The sequence below is a fragment of the Rhinolophus sinicus genome, chromosome 1 (assembly GCF_057876585.1).
Source record: "Rhinolophus sinicus isolate RSI-liver-muscle chromosome 1, RSI-T2T, whole genome shotgun sequence".
In the NCBI taxonomy this organism is placed as follows: Eukaryota; Metazoa; Chordata; class Mammalia; order Chiroptera; family Rhinolophidae; genus Rhinolophus; species Rhinolophus sinicus.
The window spans coordinates 11,119,580-11,134,940 of record NC_142501.1 but is presented as its reverse complement, the minus strand read 5'-3'; positions in this window follow the sequence as shown (position 1 = coordinate 11,134,940).

Genomic DNA, 15,361 nt, shown 5'->3' with positions numbered 1-15,361 from the left:
GATTTAAATGTGTTTCTCTACTTCTACTACTTGTGGAATTGACATGTTTACCACAGGCAATTAGAGCTATTAATTAAGAAGAAAAACCATCACTCATAACCCCAACACCAGGAGGAAACTTTATTGGCTCATTTCTTTCCATTGGCGGTTTTCTATGGATTTATGTGCTAGACACCCCTCTGTTATGCAACTGTTGAACCTACTTCGTTCCGTAAACATTAAAGCCCACAAATCTATATTTCTGAGCTATATTTTAATGGCAGGTGAAATATTCCACTGTTCAATGTCTAAATGTATTTAACCAATTTCCTTCTGCTGAACTCTTAACATTAATTCTAAATGTTTGCTATTAAAAATACTGCTGCATTAAATCTATTTGCACATAAAGATTGGCTGCATCGTGACAACTTATTTAGGGCAGATTCCCAGAAGTAGAATTTTTCTACAGCCCTGGTTTGGCAAGCCAGAGCAGTTTCCATTAGAGCTGGCAGTGGCCTCTTTGGGTGGGGAGCTGGGAAGCTGGCCCAGCTGAGGGCTCTCCATGCCAGGAGCCTATGTGGCTCGCTGCCTGGTGCTCACATAAGACATCACCTGCCCACCCCAAGAGGAGAGTGATTTCCTCATTTTATCCACAAGGAAATTCATTCTTTCTCAGCCTTTCTCCCAGGGCCATGGCAAAGCCCAAGCAAGATAAGGCGTTTTAAAGTGCTTTATACACGGAAACTCTAATCAACAGAAACTACACCTTGTAAAGGTGGTATTTTTCTGATTATAGTGGTAATTCTAGCTCACTGTAGAAGGTTTTGGAAAGTGCAAAAAGTAAAGAGAACTTAAAAGTTTACTTGTTTTAGAAAAGTGTTTAAAGCTAAGGGATACTTTTCTGAATTATGTACTTTTCTGCATGTATGTTTCACATCAATGAAAGGTTTTTAGAAGAAAGAAAGAAAGAAAGAAAGAAAGAAAGAAAGAAAGAAAGAAAGAAAGAAAGAAAGAAAGAAACGAAGAAACAAAAGAATCATCTACCCTTGCATCTCCAACCTTATTCTCCTAATAATGCCTACCTTCTGAACTTTACTAAGCATTTTCTCCAGCCCTCACCACAATAAACTCAAGAAATCCTCAAGGTGATATTTATTATTACCCCATTTTTCAGATAGGGAGCAAAGGTTCCCAGGATGTATACAACTAGTAAGTAGCAGAGCTGGCCTTGACTACCAACCCATTGCTCAGATGACTGTCAAGGCACGTAACACGGCCGTCACTTAGTGAAAAGAATATCTGATCTCCAGGAGTATGACCTTAAACCTTTGGAGTAGTGGCAGCCTCTGAGATGACCCCCAATGATCACCATCACCTGGTATTCACACCCTTGTATAAATGGCTCCCCTTGAGTGTGGCTGGACCCAGTGACTCTATTCTTACTAACAGAATACTAGAATATGGCAAAAGTGATGGGATGTCACCTCCAAGATTAGGTTACAAAAAGACTGATAGCAAAAATAAAGATCAAAAGACTGTGAGCTCTCTCTCTCTCTCTCTCTCTCTCTCTCTCTCTCTCTCTCTCTCTCTCTCTCTCTCTCGTAGTCCTATGGAGAGGTCTTTGTGCCAAGAAACTGATGTCTTCAGCCAATTGCCAAGGAAGACCTGAGGCCTGCCAACAGTCACGTGAGTGAACTTGGCAGTGGATTTCCCCCCACTTAAGCCTTGGGATGGCTAGTGTAGCCAACATCATGTTTACAGCTGTGTGGAGACCCTGAGGCAGAAGGCACCCAGCTAAATCTTATCTGGATTCCTAATCTACGGATACTCTGAGAAACATGTTTCTTATTTTAAGTCCCTAAGTTTTTGTTAATTTGTTACATAGCAACAGAACTAATACACTTTACGAAGCAGTTGTTGTCGAGAGCTTGGTGGGATAAGGAACATTCATGACGGCCTCTTGACTACAGAATTGGTGGTCTGTTCATGTCCCTAAACATTCTACTAGATTGATCTTTTTAAAGAACCAGCTACTGGTTTTGTTTCCTTCCTTATTGTCTTCTTTTGTGATCATTTCCTTTTTCTTTTAGTGTTTCTTTTATTTCTCAAGTTGAATGTTTAGTTCATTGATTTTTCATCTTTTCTTTTTACAAATAAAAGCGCTTAAGGCTGTAAATTTTCCTCTGACTACCACTCTGGCCACTTCTCATACGTTTTGGGATGTGCTGCCCAGTATTCCAAGTGTTACCTTTGAATCCAGCTAGATGATCAGGTCGTTTCCTCAGCACATAGTAAGTGCTTTATAAGTATTTATTGACTGTCTTACTGAATAACAAAAATAATAATATTAACAGTCATTGGGGAAGAGTTGGACAGTGAAACATCAATAATAATACAGGATTGGCTAAGTTAATGATGCTATGAAAATATAAATGAACTATTATGCAGCCATCAAAAATAACATTTTTGAGAGACCCTTTATGACCATGGTTCCTTAATCATGTACAGTGTTAAGTGAATAAAGCAGCTACTGAAGCAAGTTCCCAGGACCTCGTGATGGGCCCTTAGTGATTTGCCCTCAGTGACTGCACATGAGGCCACCAGGCTGTGCTAAGAGGCCCTAAGAGCAGCCATAACAAAGCTGCTAGTGTATACACCTCTGGGGTGCCAAGAAGGACATCACCGAGCTGGCCACCCGGGGACTCCCTCATGTCACACAAGCACATACGAGTTTATTCAAATGCATGGGATTGAGGGCCTCCATAGAAGAAAAGCATAAAATACAGCCAGGCTTAAAGAGACGAAGTCTAGCAGGGCAGACAATCTTGGGCACAAGAAAGAACTAGAAAATAATTCCTCACACCGCAATGGAAGGTTTCAGAAAGTCCCAGGCCCCTGCGGGCAGGAGGGAGTCCAATGTCATTTGGAGGATGGTATAGGACTGGAATATTATTTCTACCAGTTCCTAGCTACGTCACCTCGGGCCTAGTTACTTCTCTCAGTCAGTCTCCTCCTGAGACTAATAAGTGTTGTGGGGATTGAAGGTGATAAAGCCTGGCATTTCATTAATAGTTAACAGATAATATTTATTCTGTTATCAAGAGCCCCATGCCCCACCTGTGTTGGCTGTGAGGGAGGCAGCTCACCCCACCTGGAACCACGTCTAAGCCCACAGGCCTGTGGGAATGTTCTCCTCACAATCTCCCAGGGACCCATTAGTACTCTCCTATGCCTGAGGTATTTCTGCCTTCATGGGCCCCTTCCTTCATTAAAAAAAGTTTTATATATTATATATACACATACAACGTGTGACAATTAAGTTCGTGAACTAGTTGCAACACTATTGCTAACATTTTTTGATATCAGAGGGATTTATTCATTACGAATTTGTACCCTGGACAGTTAACCAGATTTACTATTTGGAAGTGCTGAAAAGGCTGCGTGAAAAAGTCAGACCACCTGAACTTTTCACCAACAATTCATGGCTCTTGCATCACGACAATGCACCAGCTCACACGGCACTGTCTGTGAGGGAGTTTTCAGCCAGTAAACAAATAACTATTGGAACACCCTCCCTACTCACCTAATCGGCCCCCCAGTGACTTCTTTGTTTACCAAAGACAAAGGAAATATTGAAAGGAAGACTTTCCCCCCACCCCCACTAGGGAATATTGGGGAGCAGTGTGTTTCTCCAGGGCCCAACGGCTCCAAGTTGCTGTCCTTCAATCTAGTTGTGGAAGGCACAGCTCAGCTCCAAGTCCAGTCGCCATTTTCAATCTTTAGTTGCAGGGGGTGCAGTCCATCATCCCGTGCAGGTAACCAGTAACCTTGTTGTTAAGAGCTTGCGCTCTAACCAACTGAGCCATCCGGCCGCCCCTCCGGCAGCTTGTTGTCTTCAATCTGGTTGTGGAGGGCGCAGCTCACTGGCCCATGTGGGAATTGAACCGGCAACCCTGTTATTCAGAGCTCACACTCTAACCAACTGAGCCATCTGGCCGCCCTGAAAGGAAGATATTTTGATGACATTCAGGACACCAAGAGTAATATGATGACAGCTCTGATGGCCATTCCAGAAAAAGAGTTCCAAAATTGCTTTGAAGGGTGGACTAGGCGCTGACATCGGTGCATAGCTTCCCAAGGGGAGTACTTCGAAGGTGACCATAGTGATATTCAGCAATGAGGTATGCAGCACTTTTCCTAGGATGCATTCGCGAACTGAATTGTCAGACTTCGGATGTAAACACACACGCACACACATATATAATTATATTTTATGACTGCTTAGAATGAATATATCAATGTTATATATTAAAACATTGTCTTCTGCCTAAAAGTTCATTTTCTTCTTCTGATTTGACGAGACGGTAAAACATATCAGTGGCCCCTAAAGTGTCCTTGGGCCCGAGGCACTGTGCCCACGGCACCTAATGGAGAAGTCCACCATGGCTTCCGGGACCTGTTATCCACCAGCCACCTGCCGTTGGGGGACTTTGGAACCAGAATCTCTGAGATCCCTGCCTATCTCCTCTCATGTCCTTCGCCTCCCAAAGAACAAACAGATCAGCACAGGTGTCATCTCCATCCCAGCTTTCCTCCCTGCTCACCCCTCCCAACGCCGTTTTCGGCAGATGACAGAGGGAGCAGGGAGGCCAGGGATGGTGGCTTGGGAAGCACTGAGTTCTTAGCATAAAATGGGTGAGTGTCAAGTCCTACTTCTGTCACCTACAAGCTGAGCAGCCATAGCAAGTCACTTCGAGCCTCAGTTTCTTCAGCTGTGACAGGGAGCGAACAGTACCTTCTTCCTAGGGGGATTGTGAGAATTTTAAAAATGTGTTTTAATTTAAAAAGTTAACATACGCAGCATGTGGGGCACATAATAGATGCTAAAAAATAAATAAATAAACAAATGTCTTCTTTGCATCCTTCCTTTGGGAGAGAATTTTTAAATGGGTAAAGGTTTCACCTGAGATGATGAAGGTAGGTGTCCAGGTGGGCAGCGGGACGAAGATACTGGGGATCAATTCGCAACGAGCAGCAGGCAGGATAGGCATCCAACAGCCTGCACTCTGGCTGCTGAGCACATTCCTTCTCCTCCCCCTGGAGGATAAGTCTCCTTGGGAAGCCAGTGTCCATCTTCTTAGAGCGGGGGAGCCTGGGACCAGATCATGGGGGGACGGTGCAGAAAAAAATGCTAGTGACAGCTAGATGTATCATCGCAAGGGGGCCAGATGCTCACACCAGCAAGTTAGGGGCCCCGTCTCTCCTGGATGGAGCTGGGGCTCATGATCTGTGCTTTCCAGGCTCCGTGCAGATCACAACCCTTCCTGTTCCCACAGTCTTTCTTCAGATGTGTTAGTCTCAGGTACAGGGAGGCCTTTCTATAGCTGTGTGACCTCTCTGGGATTTAGTTTGTCCATATGTAAAATGGGAATTGTAACTGTCACTCTGGGCAGGGTAGATGTGAGCCTTAAGAATGTATATGAAGCGCTAAACACAGTGCCGACCCATGTTCAATACTGAATAAATGTTCGCTGTGATTAAAGAGCATTATTAAGCCTGCCTGGGTGTTCAGGCTGCCTGAGCGGATGTCCAGCCCAGCCCTGCTTCTCCAACTCTGACCAGCTGACTGTCGGTCCTTCTAGAGATTTGCACAGAGCCCTTACCTCACCCAGCCCAAGGCTCTTCCTTGTTTAACCTGATTGCCAGGTTCGGTGGCCCCACACTGAACCACAGCTTTTGGCTGCTTTCCCGGCTGGCATATCTCCAGGACCACCTATGTCCCCTGGAGCTTGGGTCATCCTCACCTCACCTGGTGGGGGGGTGTGGGGGGGATGTTGAGGGAGAAAGGAATTTGGAGAAGTAGGAGGAGGGGATGGGCCACAGCCACTTAGTGGCTTCCACAATCCTTCCACCCCCCCGACTGGGGTCTTTGTAAAATGGAAATGACAACACCCCACTTTCCTGCTCTAAACCCTCCAGTGGCTTGTTCTAGCACTTAGAACAAAATCCAAACTCCCCTCCTAGCAGACAAGGCCCACCTGCTCTGGTCCTATCCACCTTGCAGCCTTATCTCACCCTACATGCCCCCTGGCCACACTGACCTTGGTGAATGTCCCTTGCATTCACCAAGCTCATTCCAGTTTCAAGCCTGTGTCATTGTTGTTCTCTCCACCGACAACACTTCCCCAGCTCTTGGCTGGACCTTATCATGTTGGTCTTAACTCAAAAGTGGGTAGATAGATGGATGGATGGATGGAAGGGTGGATGGATGCGTAGGCGGGTGAAAAGGTAAATGGGTGGTTGGGTGAGATGGATAGATGGGTGGGTGGTTGGATGGATCAGCGGCAGGAAGCCCTCATCACAGAGCCCAGAGGGGTGGGTATTTTCAGGGGCTCCAATCTAGTGACACAGAGCCCCATTGCCTCCTCCCCTCTCCCCTCCAACAGACGATTATCCAAGCCTTTTGGACCAGGGAGGCTCCTTCTTAGCATCACACCTACCTGCACTCACTTGGTGCTGGGTCGATATATAGAAGAGACGCAAAGATTGCCCATCTGCCCTGAGGACGGTATAGTCCTGCCCTTGGGTTTGCCAACAGCTGTGAATTGTGGGTTGTAATCCAGATGTTGTTTCCACACCCATGGATCTGCCCCTTCAGCTGTGACCAGGCCATCAAGGTGTATCAGACTCCCTTGTCCACAGGAAGATTGGGTCGCCCAGGCCTGGAAGTTGGAACCAGGCTCAGGGCTGGGGTCTCTTCTCCCGAGGAAGAATACTCCAGGACCACCAAGTAACAGAAAGCTTGCTTTATTTGTTTAATTCCTAGAGATACATTATCTGTGGAAAATTTTCCTCTTGCCACTTGTAAGAAGCAGGATACAGAACATTATCGTCTCTTCTGGGCTTGACATACAGAATCTGGCACATAGTAGATGCTCAGCTATTGTTATTCTGTAGCTAATAGCTAGTGGCTGACATTTGCAGAACGTTTCCCAAGCATTGGCCACTTTGAGGCCCCTCACCTCTGGACACCTGACAGCTCCAACCCTCTGTCTCCCCAGGTACAGTAGGAGGGGCTCAGCAATGACCTTCTAGCTCAATATCTGGTGATCTCTGGGTCTTGGTTACTCCCTCTGCCACCTCTCCCTGTCCACACCACCCACTTCACGGACTGGGGGTTCCACTGGTCTGCTCACAGACTCATGAGCCCTTCTCCCCTGAAGAATTCCAGAGACCCCCCAGCCTCTCTCTCCCCGTTCTTCACATCCTAGGTCCTCAGCCCAACCCACAGGAGTTGATTTGCGCCATCAGTTCACCAGTCTGTCCATTTCCTGGAAAGCAGCTGACACCTGTTTGGTTTCTCAACCCTCATACATGGCCGATGGGGATGTAAAGTTGTGCAGCCATTATGGAAAACAGTCTGACAGTTCCTCAAGGAGCTAAACTTAGAATGATCTATAGGACCCAGCACTTTCACTCCTCGGTAGAATTGAAAGGAATTGAAAATAGGGACTTGGACAAATACTTGTACATCAATGTTCATAGCAACGTTACTCACAATAGACAGAAAATGGAAAAAGCTGAGTGTCTGTCAATAGATGAATGCACACACAAAATGTGGTATATACGAATAATATACCATGGAATATTATTCGGCCCTAAAAAGGAATGATGTGCTGATACATGCTATTACATAGATGATCCTTGAAAACGTGCTCACTGAAAGAAGGAAGACACAAAAAGTCACACATTGTATGATTCCACTTTTAGGAAATCTACAATACGATGCCCACATGGACCAGTGAAAAACAACAGCTTGAGCTTGGAGCCGAGCCGTCGGTGGGCAGCTGGTTTGCCAAGTGGTTAGAGAGCAGTGCTCATAACACCAAGGTCGCTGGTTTGATTCCCACAGGGGCCAGTGAGCTGTGCCCTCCACAACTAGATTGAAAATGAATTGACCTGGAGCTGAGCTGCGCCCCCCACAACTGGACTGAAAAACAATGATTTGATATGGAGCTGACGGGTCCTGGAAAAACACACTGTTTCCCAATATTCCCCAATAAAAAATTAAAAAAGAAGCAAAAATCAGTAGCAAAAAAAAAAAAAGAAAGAAATCTACAATAGATAAATTCATAGAGATAGAAAGTAAATTAAAGGTTACCAGGGGCTCAGGGAGCTATTGTTTTATGAGTACAGAGGTTCTGTTTGGGGTGATGAAAAACTTCTGGGAATAGATGGTGGTGGTTGCATAACATTGTGAATGTAATTAATGCCACTAAATTTTGCACTTAAAATGGAAAATTTTATGTTACATATATATTTTGCTACAATGTTTTAAAATTAATAATGTAATATACATATTCCCAATTACTATGTGCAGATGCGAAAGTTGGACAGTGGAAAAGGCTAATAGGAAAAAAGTTGATCCATTTGAAATGAGATGTTGGAGGAGAGCTCCATGAATACCCTGGACCACCAGGAAGAGGAACAAGGTGTCCTCATGCAAATTAAGCCTGAAACATCACTGGAAGCAAAAAAATGACAAAACTGAAGCTGTCCTACTTCGGGCACGTCATGAGAAGGTAGGCTTCTTTGGAAAAGACAATAATGCTGCAAAAAATGGAAGGCAGCAGGAAAAGAGAAAGACCAGATATGAGATGGATTAACTCCATAAAAAAAGCCATAGGCGTGAGTCCGCAGGAGCTGAGCAGGGCTGCTGAGGACAGGCCATCGTGGACATCAGTCATTCATAGGGTCGCCAGGAGTCGAAGCTGACTCAATGGCACATAACACACATATACCAAAAACACTGAATTGTACACTTTAAGTAGGCGAATCCTATGGTATGTGAATTATATCTCAATAAAACTATTTTAAAAACCAGAGCTTCCCGGGAGTTCATCATGGCAACTTATTTCACTTATTTTCCTTTTAAGCCCCCATCTGGAGTTGGGCTCCAGCCAGAGGGTGCAGCAAAGAGCAAACGTGGTTTGAAGAGGCTGTGGAAGGAGTAACCTCTCCACCGGAGATAGAAAGCATTTGCCTCCTCCTGCTGGCCATTGAGAGAACAATCTAATTCAGTAAGAAAAGCAGCTTGTCAATTGCTAAGCATCTACCTCAGAAAAACGAAAAATTAAGACAAGCATGTGATAAAAAAAAAAAAAACACTTTACAAAGATCAAAAGGGTTTTATAGGGAACAGCAAGTCGCCCTCCTGCCCCAACCCCCAAGCCACCCAGGGGTGAACACCCTTCTCACACTTCCTTCCAGAGACATCCTATGTGCCACACAGAGGAGGGCGTGCCATACACACAGTTCCGTCCCTTGGTTTCATTCTCATAACAATATATCTTGGAGATTTTTCCACATCAGTAAAACACTTTTTTCTTTCTAAAGCCTGGGTTTGACTAATCTGAGAGCCAACGCATGGGAAGTTGAGTTGGACATACATTGAGTTTGAGTTTAGTGGGTTATAGTTATAAAGTTCATAGTCAAATCTATGAATAGTTAGGTGGTCCTAGTGTAGGAAGTGGTTTCTAGAAATACATCTATCACCCATACCCCCTCTGCTGATTCACTTGGTGTCCTGACCTAAGGGGGCAGGGACAGAGGTCACATCCCTGTTGTCAGCAAGATGTATGTCCTAGGCACCCAACATGGGAAGAATCTGACCAGTGGAGGAGGTCCAAGATCTGCATTGTATGGAGACAGAAGCTAGTCTATGTAAAACTCTCGCAACTCTCATATGTATAAAATGACAAGTGGAGAGTTCAGTTCCCACGGACACCTAGTTACAAGGAAACTCCGTGCCATTGGGAAGACAATCAATAATACAGAAAATAAAACTATAAATGCACCAAGACTAGCTTCTTTTGTTGGGAGTCACGTTCAATAGAATTGACCAGAATGCCTCAGCTATAGGACACAGACCTGTAGCAGTGCTACAAACAACTAGCATACCTGTGTGTGACATCGAATGTTTTGTAGATCATGACACAGGGTGTTATGTCTCAGCATAGAACACATTTTGTTCTAACAAAATCAGCAGCTCCATGATCAAATATATGGTGATGGAAGGAGAACTGACTCTGGGTGGTGAACACACAATGGGATTTATAGATGATGTAGAACAGAATTGTACACCTGAAATCTATGTAATTTTACTGACAATTGTCACCCCAATAAATTAAAAAGTAAAATCAGAAGCTTCTGATGAAACTGCACAGAAAATTTGGCTTTCCCAAATTTGACAATGTTAAAAATCTACGATTTACATGGCATTACCAATAACAGATACGAAGCTGAGAAAAACTTTTCTAAAATAAAACACAATGTTTTTGATCAAACATGCTAGAAGTTTGACTTTTCTTTCTCCTTATAGAAATACAATAAAATCACTGCTTCATATATGAAGAGTATGCAGCCCAAAATTGTAGGGAAAAAAAAATGTATTATAGTGGTATATAAGGTATTTAAGTAAAAATTTCTTAATATTTTGATCTTATAATTATGGTATTTGTCAGCTTTGGAAAGTTTGTAATTTATAGGAATTTATTTTCTCACTCTAACTAAACACCTAATTTTGCATGTGTAATTTTATATTCTTTTTTTTTTAAGAGCTCTCCAAATTTTTGCAAACTTCAGCCTCCAAAATACTTGAGGTCACGCAGTCCTGACGTAAAATGCATTTCTTACATTAGATATCCGTCCAAAAATATCCAAAAGCTCTGGACTAGATAAATGATCTCATAGATTTCTTCCAGCTCTGGAATTCTCTTAACTGTGGGAAACACGCCCTGTCCCCTTCCTCCCAGCAGCTGCAACTCTGACAGAAAGACAAAGAAGTCCTTTCTGGGAGTTTATCCAAGTCTTTCCTGCTATACTTGGAGTCCTACTCCCTTGCAAAGGCAGGAAAAGACAAAGTGTCAGTGTGCAGAGTTCCCAGGGGAGAGGTTAAGACAGATACCCTGAAGGTATAAGTTTTGGGGGAAAGGAGTAGAACCAAAGCCCCAAATGTAGGGAATAGAATTGAAGGCCTCTCCCAATATAACAATAATAGTCACCATTTGGAGCTTTATCATTTATTGAGAGCCCACTGTATGCTAGGTGTTTTACATGTCATCTCTAAGGCTCCACCAACTGAGACTCAAAAGGTGAAATGAGATACCAAAGTCACAGAGCTCTGCTCTCTCCAGCCCTGCATACCCTTCCCTCCAGCCATGTCATACTTTCCGGGGTTCCCAAAGATCTTACCTACCGCATACTGTCCCCTCATCTTGGGGAGGAAATTGTTCCTCCTTCTTTAGATCCCTACTCAAGGGCAGCTCTTCTCTCTCACCCCTCCCTTCACCTCCAGGACGATTGGTCTTGCCCTCCTTGGCAGCACTGAAAATATACCCACACAGGACTTGTCACAACGCCTCAGGCTCACAGCTCCCTGGTGCTTTGTCTTTGCGGCACCACCCCATCTGAAATTACATTGTTCATTTATGTGTTTGTTAATTTACTAGACTATAAATTCCACGAAGGCGGTGCCTTGACTTATTCACCCCTGTATTCCCTGACACAGTACTTGGCACACGGTGGGCGCTCACTAATTGTTTTCTTGTGTAATTTCCGCCTCAAAGCTATGCTACAAGCACCAAGTCCCAGAGCACATGAATGAATGGTCCATCATCCAATTAACTAGAGCAATATTTGCATATTGCAAATATTTGCGTATTTGCATATTAATTCCGTTGTCTCTAGTTTCCTTTCAGCCAGTGGGGTGCGGGTCATAGTGTCAGCCTCTGTGGCCACACCCCCTGTAAACCAACTATACCTACCCTCTGGAAAAGGGTGGGAGGGGAGAAGGGCTTGCCCAGACTTCACTCCCCAGCCCTGTATTCCTCCACTTCCCACACTGGGGTTGGCGTGCAATTCAGTCACTAGCAAGTGTGACCGACCTGGTATACCTGAGCACCAGAGCTGGGAGAGGCCGATGTTAGAAGAGATGGGTCAGTGGGAGGCGGGGGCCCAAGGTCCCACTGCACTGCAGAGATCGCCCACCCAACACAATCAGACCTTGGGGCTAGTGTGTTTCCTAGACATGCCCATCTCAGATCTAAGGACCTTGAGGAACCAGAGCTGGCTTGAGCAGGCTCGGGGAGCAGGGGGTACACTGAGCACAGGGTAAAGCTAACTTTGGACTGCAAATTCCTGGGCCATACCTCCAGAGAGTCCAAGCTGAATATGAGGTTGTCCAGGAGCCTGCATTTTTAATTAGCTCCCCAGTGGATTTTGACGTAGGTTGTCACCTCGGAGAAAACCAGCAAAGTATTCCCAGTGCAACCTTGGAAATCAAGCAGATCTTGACCCTGGCTCCCCATTAACTTGTGGCCTCAGTCAACATTTTCTTTAACCTCTCCAGACCTCAGTTTCCTCTTCTGCAAAAAAAGGGAGACTAATCCCTACTTCCAAGGTGTGATATATTTGTAAAAGTCATGGCACACAGCAGGTGAGTCAGTAACTGGTAGCAAATCATCTTTATCATGGAATCTGAGCAAAGGTGGTGAAACAAACTGTCACAAGGGAGATTCTCACCCCCCAACTCCCCCACACACACACACACACAGCAAAGCCTAATAAGCAAGTTCATTTTTCTAGTGGCCTCAATCCTCTCCCTCCACACACAAGAAACTACCCAGTCTCCCTTGAACCAAGCCTTATTTTTGCTGTCCCATTTTTTCAGACAATCCAGACTTTCTGGGAAAGCCTTAATTGCAAACAACCAGTTAGATCATCGTCTGTAATATAGGCATTTGTATTTGCTCTGAATTTACTTTTCCTTCTACCTAAAAGGTCATTCTTTTCAATAACGGTAATTCATTAAATGTACAGAGAAATAAAGCTAAATTTTAAAACTTTATGAACCTTTTCATTTATGTAAATTCATAAATCAGGGCAATAATCTTCCTTATACGGATGGTGTGGCCTAGTTCTGATTCGGAAATATGAGCACTCTCCTTGCTTCTGCACACTCACATAAGGAGTGAATACATACATCCCATGTACTCTACCATCTTTCTGATGTCTGCTTTCTCCTCGGTCAGCAAGTGGCACCTGAAATCATGTTTCCTGGGGCCAAGTATGGACTTTGGGTGCAGAGACTCAAGCTTGAGTTCAAATTCTGACTCTGGTCTTCTTAGCTGACCTCAGGACCTTTGCACTTGCTGTTCTCTCTGCCCGGACACACTTCCTACAGCTGACTCCTTCTCAGCTTAAATGTCAACTCCTCCAAAAGGTATGCCCCCGGGTCACTCCACACATGGCCTCCACTCCCCTCACACCAGCCCATTTGGGTACCCTTGTAATTACCTTGGTGTGTTTTGTTTGCTTTTATGCTTTCTTGTCCTTTAAAGGCAAGGACTTGGTCTTAAATGGGCTCTTGTGATGGAGGCTCTATGAGGGCATTGGCCAACCACATCCTCACACAAGGCCTCAGAATCCGTAAAACAGACAGTTAGGAGACAATGACAGCCATGGCCCTTTGTGCCCTCACCCCCAAGGGTCTCCCTGGAAGGGAGACGTGAGCCAGGATCTGGCTGTGGTCACAGGGGCCGGAGTTGAGGCCACATATCAGCCTGTTCCCTGGACCTTCTACAACTCCAAGAAAGGATTTGATGCCCTCACACATAGATTTCCTCCAAGTTCTTTCCCCATTTCCTCTTACTCCTGCCCTACCCATCGTCACCAGCATTTCCACTGTTGGAGGGCTAGCTTTACTTGCTGCTTCCCTCCCAGGCATTTCCAAACCACTCAGAGCAACACCTTTGCGAATGATGGAGATGGGAACAGGGGCCACAGGCCAAATTACTGCGTTTCCTGTTTCTTTCCTGGGTTGGTCCTCCTTTCATTTACCATCCTCAAGTTCCTCCTTCTTTCTACACCTTCTCCCCTGACACTCAGTCTGGGCTAGGCCCTACCTGCATAGCCACAGCTCCTGAGTCTCCTTCACCAATCCCTTCTCTCCAGGATTTCCTGAGGCACAGCCTAGAGCCTAAGTTAAGAGCCCACTTGGAGTGCATGTGCGTGCACACGTACACACACACTCGCTGTGCACTGTTGGGTGCATTCCTGCACCCCTCTATCCATAAAACTTACGAATAATAGTTTCTACTTATTCATTTATTCAATGCATGTTTATTGAGTACCTACTACATGCCAGCTACTCTTTCAGGCCTTGGGGATCCATCAGTGAACCAAATAGATGAAATGCCTTGTCCTCACGGAGCTTACATTCTGGTGGGGGAGAGAGACAAAAAACAAACAAACAAAAAGAAAAACACGATGAAGAAAGGTGGAGATAACTGCTAAGGAGAAAAGTTCAGCAGAGAAAGTGGGTAGGGAGTGTGTGCTGGGGTCTTCACTTTGCATACACCCTGTCATTGAAGTCTCACAACTATGTTTCATTCAGAAAAGAAACCTAAAAAAGGAGCTGCCATATGATTTAGAAAGCAGTGAAGGCAGAATGTGAACCCAGGTCAAATCTACGCTATTTTTAAAAAGTGACTCCTAACAACATGTATATACCCCTAAATCAATGCAATAAATGCGGTGGTGTTTTATGTCTGTGATAATTCATTTCATTAATAAAAGAAACAAACAAAAAGAGCTCTAGGTTCATATCATGCTACAGCTTTTATTGAAAAATGCAATAAACATACATATCACTTTCCTGCATAACTTCAATGGCCCGCCGGGGAGAATTTAGAAAAGCGTCCCAGTCCGCTGAATGGTTGTTTAAGGGAAATACTGATCCAGCACAACCTTCTCATCTCCAGATGAGGTCACTGCGGTTCTACAAAGTGAATCGAGGTCGTTCGGAAGTCCACAGCCCAGCAGAACCGGATTCGCCTGATTTCCTAGTCTCGGTCACTCCTTAACACTCCCGGCGGACAGGGTGGCTTTGAGAGGGCGCCACGGGCCGGTTTCCCGGAGGGCCGCCAGGGGGCAACGGACTACAACAACCGACCAGGTGAGCCAGTCACCGGATTCCCCCTGGGCGTGACGTCACCAGGCGTCCCGGGCCGCTGGAGGGAGGAACGGCAGGAGAAAAGTCACCGAGGTTGTGAAGTTTGTCATTCTGCCCTCCCTGATTTCAGTCTGGTCCCCACCAGTATCTTCTGCCCACTGTTGCCACCTGGACCTCTCTAAAACAAAAGTCTGACTTTGTCACCACCGGTGAAACTCCTTAACGACACCTCCATCATAGCTTACAGAATAAAAGCTAAACACAGGACTTTGTGTGATCTTGCCCCAGCCTAATTCCTGCCAACATCCTTTGGAGCCATATTGAAATAATTTCAATTCTCAGAACTCATCATGTTTTTTCTCCCCTGTG